The 12,661-nt window shown below is 41.0% G+C and overlaps 1 pseudogene; it reads left to right on the top strand.

The window, feature by feature from the left end:
• The first annotated feature begins 564 nt into the window (after positions 1 to 564).
• LOC113109846 (FRAS1-related extracellular matrix protein 2-like) overlaps positions 565 to 12,661 on the top strand; it is a 56,002-nt pseudogene continuing 43,905 nt past the window's right edge.

Here is a 12,661-nt window from a genome sequence, read left to right as displayed (position 1 = left end):
TTCATCTGAGTTTAAGGTAAATGTTATTCATCTTGCTCACTCCTTTCTATGTCCAAAGCATCTTACATTGCATTTATCACTTCTTGCATTCCCGGGGAATTGATCCATCACCTTGATATTGCTAATACTAATCGTTGTCATTTACGTTACACGGGGAAACCTGTAAGCAGTTATTTTGATGTTTCACAATAGCAATACATTAATATAACATAGTAATGAATACAAGTTTAAATTCAAATGCATTACAACTATAGACAGCATGAATAAACAAACAAACAAATAATAATAAAAAAATACTGGATATCCAAGGGGTAAAAAGAAGCTTTTACAAGTTAATTATATATTGTAAGAAATGTAGAGAGTTACACTTGTACCCAGACACGCCTGTCAGATGTAGGCTACAACACAACTACAGAAGATCGTCAAATCCTCTGAGAACATCACCTGCGAAAGTGGGAATGCAAGGCTCCGTCCAATAGAATGAGCCTGTGGGCGTGTCCTTCTGCTGCCATCCATGCACAAGTTAAAACTGAGCTCGCGCTGACTCTGTGGGAATGCCGCGCGAGCATCCTGGCGCGTGTGTGGGATTTCTCAACTTTCTGTATTTGTCTCCTCTTCCCTCCTGGATATAAAGCATAAGAGCGGAAAACCCCATCGAGCTCCATTTGGATATTTCATTTGCCCAAGCACCCCCTGTGGCTGTCTACACTGCGCGTGCAGCATGGAACTTCATAGATTTCTCATTCTCTTGCTTTCATTGACAGGTAGTTCTGCGCGAGGAGTTGAAACGCACGGATTGTCGTACGCTTACACGCCAGAGCTCTCCGAGGACGCGATACTGGTGGCAAACAACGGCATACACGTGCCTTTCGGGAGATCTGTTTACATCGATCCGATCAACGACTTGGTCATTGAAGTTCAGCCGGGAGACAGGTGCAGTATTACCGTTCTGGATAATGACCCGCTGTCTCAGAGACCGGGACATGTGTCTCCTAAAAAGTTCCCGTGTGAATTTGGTCCTAACGATGTGAGGTACTCTCATCTCGGTTCTAGGAGCCCTGCGAGTGACAGGGTGAAGATGCAACTCAGGTATGACACTCAGACTGAAACTATTATCATCCCCTTTATGCTAGAGGTGGAGGTTGTTTTCACACAACTGGAGATTGTTACTAAGAACATGCCTCTTAATGTTGATAAACTGCATGGGACTAGTAATCCAATCGGCAGAAAGGTTTTAGACTTCACCTATGATAAAACCTCAGAAAAATGTGAGGTAACGTCACTGGCAGCCAGCAGTGCGCTTCCTAGATATGGTAAAGTTGTGGATGAGAGCAAACTGGAGAAAATGATGGATTGTGATCTGTTTCTCAAATCAGATATCTGCTATGAGCATACATCTACCCACAAGTCCCCCAATAAAGATTACATCCCAATGGTTGTGGAGCTACGGAGCAAAGAAAATAATTTACTGAAACAAGAGTTTTTCCATGTGATGATTCGGATAAAAGAGGGTGAAGAAAACACTCCCCCCAAACCGAGTTTTGTGGCTATGATGATGATGGAAGTGGATCAGTTTGTTATGACGGCTTTAACTCCTGATATGTTGGCTGCGGAGGATACACAATCAAATCCCGATGATCTCATTTTCAACATTACTTCTCCTCTGTCCTTTGAGGAGGGATATATTGTGAGTACAGATGATAGGAATTTACCTATCACATCCTTTTATCAAAGGGATCTCAAAGATTTGAAAATAGCTTACAAACCTCCCTCTTTGGACTCTGATACCGAGAGGATCTTTCAAATAGAGTTTGAGGTCATAGACACAGACGGTGGCATTTCAGATCCTTTTGCATTCATGATTGTTGTGAAGCCCATGAATACATTAGCGCCAGTAGTCACTAAGAATACTGGCCAGCTTTTATATGAAGGCCAGTCTAGGTCTTTGTTTACTCAGAACAATTTAGAAATAAGTGATGAAGACAACCTGGACAGTGTGAGGATAAAGGTGGTTGACGGTCTGCGTCACGGTCACTTAACTGTTCTGGGCACCAACAGGAAGTATTTTACACCGGCTGATCTGGAGGTCGGCATTGTGGTTTACCAGCATGATGGCAGTGACACATACAGTGATAATATAATATTCAGAATGTCAGATGGCAAGAATGAAGTTGAGTTTTTGTTCCCCATCACAATTGTACCCACTGATGATGAGCCACCCATCATAAATGCAAACACTGGGTTGATTTTATTCAAAAATCAGATGGTGCCCATCTCACTGCTCATGCTCAGTGCAGCAGACATCGACTCTGAGGATTCAACCATTAAATTTACAATCCAGCCTCCATTTTCTGCTATTGGCGAGGTCGTGTTGAGGCAATCTGAAGCACCTGAGGACCCATCCTCCTGGAAATTTAATGCAGAAGATGGTGTGTATGAGAAAGTAGTGACACAGTGGCTCCAGAAAGACATTACAGATGAAAAGCTCTTCTATAGGCACATAGGTCCACACATCACAGAGGCAGTTACTGATCAGTTCGTTTTTAGAGTACAAGATGATGCCGATCCTCCCAACCAATCGGGAGAGAATTCCTTCGTTATTAAGATTTTACCTATTGATGATATTCCACCCGTGCTGTTCCCAGGCACTACTTTGCAGACGACAGTACATGAGTACCAGCTGACTTATTTCAACAAGAATGTTCTTCGTTACACTGACTTGGACTCTGAAGACCGTGACCTGAAGTATACAGTAACTCAACTGCCAACCGACACAGATGAGAATAATCCCATTCAATTCGGGTCTATTGTTTTGACTGACAGCCCCAATACTGACGTAACGGAATTTACCCAAGCGCAAATTAACCATCATAAGATTTCCTACAGCCCACCAGACCTTGAGCTTGGCATCACACCACATGTGGTGCAGTTCCATTTCACAGTAGAGGACACTGCTGGAAACAGTGCTAATGGAGTTTTTACAATTTTCCTGCAGCCTGTGAACAACAAACCCCCACAGATAACAAACACTGGATTCACAGTCCTTGAGAGAGGAGTGCATATCATCACGAGTGCTGAACTCGACGCAAATGACCTTGACACAGACAGTAAGCAAATTTCATTCACATTAAGTCAAACTCCACAGCACGGCCATGTTCAGCATACATTTACTGACTTAATAAAAGGAAATAGTTTCAATTTGATGGATATCTCTGATGGCAAAGTGTCATATATCCACAATGGAGATGAAACAACAAGTGACTCTTTTAAATTAGATGTTAGTGATGGTGTTCATGTTTTAACAATCACTGTGAAGGTAGGGGTAAAGCTTATTGATGATGAAACCCCAATTCTCAGCCTCACAATGGGCACCTTTGGCTCTCGCTTGGACGTGCTGGAAAATGGTGCCACAGAAATGACCACCAGTGTTATCCAGGGAAAAGATGAAGACACTGATGACCTGAGGTTGACATTCATTGTGGAAGAAGCCCCTAAGTTTGGAGAAATTCTGGTGAGTGGAGTTTCCTCAAGCAGATTCACCCAAGCTGATATCATCAGTGGTCTGGTTGTGTATGCTCACACCAGCGGTGAGATTGGTCTCCTTTCGATTGAAGACTTTTTCAACTTGACCCTCTCTGACATGTCTGATGAGTGGACTGTAGGGGGTAACCGAGTAAACGGAGTCCGTGTTCACGTCACCATTCTGCCTGTAGATAACCAGATTCCAGTGGTCACAGTTGGCCCTACCTTTACTGTCTTTGAGGGGGATAAAAACACAATTGGTAGGCATCATATTAAGGTTGAGGATGCAGACACACCAATTGAGGACATCCTGTGCACCATCATTGTTCAGCCTACATCAGGATACGTGGAGAACATCTCTCCAGCACCAGGCTCTGAAAAGTCAAGGTCGGGAACGGCAGTAAGTGCTTTTACCATCAGAGATGTGAATGAAGGTCATATTCATTATGTCCAAAGCATCCACAAAGGAGTCGAGCCAGTGGAGGACAGGTTCACATTTAGATGTTCAGATGGTGTAAACTTCTCAGAGAGACAGTTCTTTCCAATTATAATTATTCCCACCAATGATGAAAAACCTGAGATCTTTATGCGAGAGTTTGTAGTAATGGAGGGCATGAATGTTATCATTGACACGCCACTCTTGAATGGAGTGGATGCTGATGTTCCTACAGAAAAACTGACGTTTATCATCACCAAACCCCCAAATCATGGGTTCATCCTCAATCAGCTTGCTAGTGGCTCTGTCCCAATCACAAATTTCACTGTGGAACAGATCAAGGAAGCCTCTAGCATAATTTATGAACATGATGATTCGGAAACCACTGAAGACAAGTTTGATGTTCTTCTTACAGATGGGAAACATTCAGCTGAGGCCACCATCATGATCATGATTATCCCTGTCGATGATGAAACACCAAGGCTTGCTGTTAATGATGGGCTTGAAATCGAGATTGGTGAGACAAAACAGATAAACAGTAAAGTACTAAAAGCCACTGATCTGGACTCAGATGATCAGTCTCTTACTTTCATCATTCGCTATGGGCCCGGTCAGGGCTTCCTTCATAGAAAATCAGCAGGAGATGTGAAGAAAAGATCTGCTGGTTCTCTAGAGAACATAACAGTTAGCATGAACTTTACACAAAACGAGGTGAACAAGGGTCTCATTTTGTACACTCACAATGGACAGGAAGGCATTCGAGACCTTATAAAGTTTGATGTTACAGATGGCATAAATCCTCTTATTGACAGATACTTCTATATTACTGTGGGCAGCATTGACATGGTGTTTCCTGATGTCATCAGCAAAGGGGTGTCTCTTAAAGAAGGTGGCAAAGTTACACTCACAACGAACCTCCTTAGCACTAGTGATCTCAATAGCCCTGATGAGAACTTAGTCTTCACCATCACAAGAGCCCCGGTGAGAGGGCATTTGGAAAACACGGATTCACCAGGCATGCCTATTGTGTCTTTTACCCAGTTACAGCTGGCCGGAAGCAAGATCTACTACATTCATACTGCCGATGATGAAGTCAAGATGGACAGCTTTGAGTTTGAGGTGACCGATGGCTACAACCCTGTGTTCCGCACGTTCCGTGTTTCAATTGTTGATGTTGACAATAAAAAGCCAGTACTGACCATTCATGACCTTCAAGTGACCGAGGGACAGACCAAACTCATTACGCCCTTTGAGTTGACTGTTGAGGACCAAGACACACCTGAGCACCTTCTCAAGTTTACAGTCACCCAGCTACCCATTCACGGCAAACTGCTCTTCAATAACAGTCGACAGGTGACTTCGTTCACCAAGCAGGACCTGAATGAGAATACGATCAGCTACAAGCATGATGGCACAGAGTCGGACAAGGACAGCTTTTCTTTTACAGTCACTGATGGCACCCATTCAGAATTTTTTGTCTTTCCTGATACCATTTTTGAGACCCAAAGGCCTCAGACCATGAAGATTACCATTGTGTCAGTGGACAACGGTGTGCCACAGATTGTGGTTAACAAAGGTGCACCAACTTTAAAAGTGTTGTCCGCAGGTCACTTAGGTTATCAGATCACAAGCACAGTCCTGAAGGCAGTGGACAGAGACAGCAGCCCAGAGGCTTTGGTTTTTCACATTACCACACAGCCAGAGCATGGCTACCTGATAAGCCTGGACAGAGGGAATGACTCAATCAGCATCTTCACACAAGGTAATGTTTTTTTTTTTTTTTTTTTTTTTTTTTTTTTATTTGTATAGCGCTTTTTACAAAACAAATCGTTACAAAGCAACTTTACAGAAAATTATGTTTCTACAATTTTTAGTAGTAGCTAGTAGTTTGTGCACATTTGACAGGATTTTAGAAAAACTAAAAAATAATAATAATAATACAAGACGTAGTCAGCTAGACGAACTATCAATATTATTAATTAAGTTATTAGATGATTAAGTCACACATTTAGGAATAATTGTTAGTTCTGTTTGTTCATTCAGGGTTAGCATCATCTGAGGTCCTCTGAGGGTCAGCATCATCTCTTCTCAGGTGTTCTGGATCCAGACTGGAGCTTGTGTAAATCCTAGTTACCACGGGATGTGAATCCCGTGGCAAAACATAGAAACAAAATACAGACATCATTAGCATAGCTGCTGATCCAACAAAGTAAAATTAGTTTAACCCAAGCTAATGAATAAAAATGCACCTTTGATCAGAAGCAACTACACTCACAATTAAAAAGATACATTATTCGAATGCTTGGCGAAAGAGATGTGTTTTTAATCTAGATTTAAACAGAGAGAGTGTGTCTGAACCCCGAACATTATCAGGAAGGCTATTCCAGAGTTTGGGAGCCAAATGTGAGAAGGCTCTACCTCCTTTAGTGGACTTTGCTATCCTAGGAACTACCAAAAGTCCAGCGTTTTGTGACCTTAGGGTGCGTGATGGGTTGTAACGTGGTAGAAGGCTAGTTAGGTACGCTGGAGCTAAACCATTTAGGGCCTTATAGGTAAGTAATGATAATTTGTAACTGATGCGGAACTTAATAGGTAGCCAGTGCAGAGACTGTAAAATTGGGGTAATATGATCATATTTTCTTGACCTCGTAAGGACTCTAGCTGCTGCATTTTGGACGACCTGTAGCTTGTTTATTGAAGAAGCAGGACAACCACCTAGAAGTGCATTACAATAGTCCAGTCTAGAGGTCATGAATGCATGAACTAGCTTTTCTGCATCAGAAACAGATAACATGTTTCGTAGCTTGGCAATGTTTCTAAGATGGAAGAATGCAGTTTTTGTAACATTGGAAATATGATTTTCAAAAGACAAATTGCTGTCTAATATAACACCCAGATTTCTGACTGTAGAGGAAGTAACAGTACATCCGTCTAGTTGCAGATTGTAATCTACAAGATTCTGTGTAGTGTTTTTTGGTCCAATAATTAATATCTCCGTCTTATCCGAATTTAATTGGAGAAAATTATTTGTCATCCAATCTTTTACATTTTTAACACACTCTGTTAGCTTAGATAATTGGGAAGTTTCATCTGGTCTCGTTGATATATATAGCTGAGTATCATCAGCATAACAGTGGAAGCTAATTCCGTATTTTCTAATAATATTACCAAGGGGCAACATGTATATTGAAAATAGAAGGGGACCTAGGACAGATCCTTGTGGCACTCCATATTTTACTGATGATAAATGAGATGACTCCCCATTTAAGTAAACAAAATGGTAGCGATCGGACAGGTAGGATCTAAACCATCTTAGAGCCTGCCCTTGAATACCTGTATAGTTTTGTAATCGATCTATGAGTATGTCATGATCTATGGTGTCGAACGCAGCACTAAGATCAAGTAAGACTAGAAATGAGATGCAGCCTTGGTCTGACGCAAGGAGCAGGTCATTTGTAATTTTAAACAAGTGCAGTTTCTGTGCTATGGTGGGGCCTAAAACCTGACTGAAATTCTTCATACAGATCATTTTTATGCAGGAAGGTGCTCAATTGAGCAGACACAACTTTTTCTAAAATTTTAGACATAAATGGAAGATTTGAAATAGGCCTATAATTTGCCAGTACACTAGGATCTAGTTTTGGTTTCTTAATAAGAGGCTTGATAACCGCCAGCTTGAATGGTTTTGGGACGTGTCCTAAAGATAACGACGAGTTAATGATATTGAGAAGCGGTTCTTCGGCTACAGGTAACAGCTCTTTCAGTAATTTAGTGGGTACAGGATCTAATAAACATGTTGTTGGTTTAGATACAGTGATAAGTTTATTTAGCTCCTCCTGTCCTATGGTTGTAAAGCACTGCAGTTTATGTTTGGGTGCGATGGATGAAACTGAAGTGTTAGATGCTGTAGAATCTACATTCGCTATTGTATTTCTAATGTTATCTATTTTATCAGTGAAGAAATTCATAAAGTCATTACTATTTAACGTTGGTGGAATATTTGAATCAGGTGGCGTCTGGTAATTTGTTAACTTAGCCACTGTGCTAAATAAAAACCTTGGATTGTTTTGGTTATTTTCAATGAGTTTGTGTATATGCTCTGCCCTAGCAGTTTTTAGAGCCTGTCTATAGCTGGACATACTGTTTTTCCATGCAATTCTAAAAACTTCTAAGTTAGTTTTTCTCCATTTGCGTTCAAGACTACGAGTTACTTTCTTGGGAGAGTGAGTATTACTGTTATACCATGGTACAGTACGTTTTTCTCTAACTTTTTTCAATTTGATTGGGGCAACAGCTTCTAATGTATTAGAGAAAATAGTGCCCATGTTGTCAGTAATTTTGTCTAATTCATGTGTATTTTTGGGTACAAATAGCAGTTGAGATAGATCAGGCAGGTTATTTGCGAATCTGTCTTTGGTGGCTGGAACAATAGTTCTGCCCAGACGGTATCGCTGCGACATATAGTTAATATCAGTTATACGCAGCATGCACGATACGAGGAAATGGTCTGTAATATCATCACTTTGAGGTACAATATCTATAGCAGTAAGATCGATGCCATGCGATATAATTAAATCTAGTGTATGATTAAAACGATGAGTGGGCCCGGTGACATTTTGCTTGACTCCAAAGGAGTTTATTAGGTCAGTAAACGCAAGTCCTAATGTATCATTTGTATTATCAACGTGAATATTAAAATCTCCCATGATTAGCGCCTTATCAACTGTAACTAGAAGGTCTGAGAGGAAATCTGCAAATTCTTTTAGGAATTCTGTATACGGCCCTGGTGGTCTATACACAGTAGCCAGAGCAAGAGATACATTAGATTTCTTTTGCGTGTCTGACAGAGTAACATTTAGCATTAGTATTTCAAAAGAGTTAAACCTGTATCCTGTTTTCTGGGTAACATTGAGAATATCACTATATATTGTTGCAACACCTCCGCCACGACCAGTCTGACGGGGCTCATGCTTATAACAGTAGTTTGGTGGAGTAGACTCATTTAGACCAAAATAATCATTTGGTTTTAGCCAGGTTTCAGTCAAGCAGAGTAAATCAAAACTATTATCTGTGATCATTTCATTTACAATAACTGCTTTTGGTGTGAGTGATCTAATATTTATGAGCCCAAACTTTAAAAATTGTTTTTGTTCATTTACTTTACATTTTTCTGGTTTAATTACGATAAGATTTTTTCTAGATCCTACATTATATTTATATTTTGACCTCACTATTCGGGGAACAGACACAGTCTTAATAGGTTTTACAGCACAAGTACTTTTATCATTTAAGCGGGTGGAACAAAACTCATCATAATGGTTATTTGAGAATTGACTTACTAGTCACATGGAGCGAAGTGTCCTGGAGATGTTGTCAGAGAGAAGCTCCGCTCCGACTCGACTGGGGTGTAATCCATCAGCGCGAAACAGCCTAGGACGCTCCCAGAAAAGATTCCAGTTATTAACAAATAGCAGTTTCTGTTCTTTACACCATGACAACAACCATTCATTTAAAGCAAAAAGTCTACTGAACCTTTCGTGTCCTCGTCGATACGTGGGCAGTGGTCCTGACACGACGATCGTCGCCGCGGGCGTCGTGCTGCGAACCGTCTCGATCAGGCTCCTGAAGTCCCTCTTCAGCGTCTCCGTCTGCCGCAGCGTGGTGTCGTTAACCCCGGCGTGAAGCACGACCGCTCTCGGGCTCTCGTCGTCCTTCAGGATCGCGGGTATCTGCGCAGAAACATCGAGAACACGAGCACCAGGCAAACAATGAGTGTGCACTTTACCTTCGGCTAACGTAGCACTTACGTGTCGGACGATGGAGTCTCCGATGATCACAGCGTCGCGTCCTGTCTCGCGGAGGGGAGCGAAGCGGTTCTGGATGGAGATCTCGAAGGCAGGAGGGGGAGATGTCGTCGCCCGGGACCCGGCTCGCATCCTCCGCTGTGGATGCACCCAGAGTCCGTGGTGTCCCGGCGTCGCAGTGAAGGACATCTGGGAAGATCGCGTCCTGGGTGCACCGGGCCTGCGCAGAGAAACACACGGAGTAGACGTGGTGGGACTGTTAACAGCACGCTGTATACTTACCCCGGACTTGTGAGCGTCAGCCCGGGATGATTCCAGCGCGGCTCTCCGCTCTCTCAGCTCGGCCTGCCTCTGTTCCAGGTCGCGAATCTGCTTCCCCACGGCCTCGAGCTCGAGCTGCACAGAGTGGAGACATTCATCCGCCATTAAAGCAAGTAACAGTGAGTACAGCAGTGGTAATGTGTGTAAATAGAGTATTAGCAATGTAAGCGCAGTTAGCAGCAACCACGCTTGCTGATGCTAACTGGCTAAAAGCTAATAGCGGACACGGGAGATCAAAATAAATCTAGTGATAGCGAGTCGCTCTGATTGTTTTTGTTGTAGAATACAACAGAGGATATATTCACGCGTTATATAAACGGAAACGATGGTGTATAAAATAGATTTTTAAGTTAAAAATAGTCAATGAAAAGAATATAGTGACGGAGCTCAAACGCAGTTCAGCCGTCAACAACAAACAGGAAGTGACGTAATTTGATGGCTCCTGAAAGAGCTGTTTTCCTTCCTCCTCCTCCTCTGTGTCATCAGAGATGTTCTTATCACCTTTGATCACATTTTTACATTTGTAAACTGAACTGTGCAGTGTTATGCTCTGTAAAACCGTAATTTGAAGATATGCATGTCAGAATTGTCTCTTTAAGAAAATTTATGTACCCAACATGTTCAGGACAGGTTCTCTGGTCTTATTAATGCTTGAAATAATGTATGTTCCATAACAAAACAGACACTTTGCCTTTTGCCAAAAGCGCAGGCTGTAAGATGTGTTTGTCTTTTAGCCTTTGGCTTAAATTCTTTATGAGACAACTAGAGCGTTCACACATCTCCTTTCAATTATTAAGTTCTCATACTTTTGCCTTCTAAGTTCCTGTAGTTAGAAAGGAGTTACTAGTTACAGGCAAACCACATTTTAAAAAGAGATAGAGGTGAAGGGGTGTAATTTTTTCGCTGCTAGCTATAACATACAGACTTGTAATCTTTGGGGGTTTTAAGCATCTTGACTGGGTCGTACCAGCAGCATGAGTTTTGCGCTCATGCTTCATTGTTCAGATAAACAGCCCTGTCTATTACACACTCAAACTTAATTTTTTTGTTTAAATACTCAATGTTAGGATACTTTGTTTTGTAATTGTTTTAATAAGTTTACATACTCCTTGCCCTTCAAACAGATTTCTTTTTTTTTTTTTTTTTGAGAAATTACACATTAGGTAATTTTGTACAAATGTAATTTTATATATACAATTATATATTTTTTTATAACCTATATAAGTTTTAACTTTCAATGAAAGATATTAAAGAGTTATTAAATCTGTAAACTGTTTTCAATTTTAAAAATATCCTTTTGTACAGCCAGAATAAGAATTTTGTTTAGAAACAAACTGTATTAATCAGCACCGGTTCATGGCTTCTAAAGTATTAATGCACTCATTCAAAAATGAGAGCCATAGTGAGAAGATGTGAAATCCATGTCAGGCTAACTTAGTCTGAAAGGTGTCCCAGATGTTGGAAGAAGCAGAAGTGAGAGATGGGGAGAGAGGGAGAGATCTGGCAAACCTGACTTGACCTCATCAGTATGAGCAGTGAAGCAGAAGGGACAATCACTTCTCTTTATTTACTTTGCCCTTTCCCCATATTCTGCTACCGCTTGCTCTTTGGCATTTGCTAAATATTTTACGATGAGAGTGAGTGCTGGTGATGAAAGAAGACATTTTATTTTCAATATGAAAAGCGGTTCCATCCATGCATAAAGAATCACAGGTTTACATTTTTATGAGGCTTCTTCCACTGATATCAATAATTTAAAGAAGTGGGTCAGAGCAAGGGGAAGAGAGAGCCAGGTTGATCATGGTACACCGTAACCTAACCACTGTGTATCAATGCAGAAGTGGTTCAGGGGTCTAATTTGAGAGATGGGACAGACCAGATGTAGGGAAGTCTGGGTCTGTGTTTAAAATTCCTGTTCTCACCTGTCATTATGTAACAGCTTGTCACCTGTTTTGCTGATTGTTTTGTGACTCACTCCCTGCTGCTTTTGTGAAAATTCTCTCCTGGACTCATTAAAACCTAAAAATCCTTTTACCCACACGTTTTTTTTTTTTGTTTTTTTTTGTGCAAAATCAAGCATGCTCTTTGAATTATAATGCAGATATTTTTAAGTTGATCGGCTTATAGAACAATTTGATCTTGAGGGTGTTACTCTAGGGTTTGTAGATCATCATAAATACAAGCAAATTCATAGATTGCTTTGAGATATATTTTCTTCTGAATGAATAATACATTTTTGCGTTGCACAGTTTTATGCTACAGTTTTGTGTTTGTGTGTGTTGTCAGCTGACATAGATGATCTGAAGATCTGCTATATCCTGAAGGATGAGAACAATGCCACCAGTGACGTCTTTAGTTTCACCGTGGAGGACAATGGTAAGGAAAATGGCATGAATTTTACAAAAAAAAAAAGAAACATGCCCATTTTTCAGCCTTTTAATGGTTTGATTATGCGTTTAGAATTATTCATGAACACATTTAGCCATATAACGTGAGGAATAATACAGCACAAATCATTTGAATTCATGAATGATATAATGTCCTCTGATTTTAGGTGTCATTGCATATGAAATAGCCT

Source organism: Carassius auratus, chromosome 10 (genome assembly GCF_003368295.1).
Source record: "Carassius auratus strain Wakin chromosome 10, ASM336829v1, whole genome shotgun sequence".
NCBI lineage: Eukaryota > Metazoa > Chordata > Actinopteri > Cypriniformes > Cyprinidae > Carassius > Carassius auratus.
The sequence above is the reverse complement of the archived record's forward strand: the minus strand, read 5'-3'. Positions and strand labels throughout refer to the sequence as shown.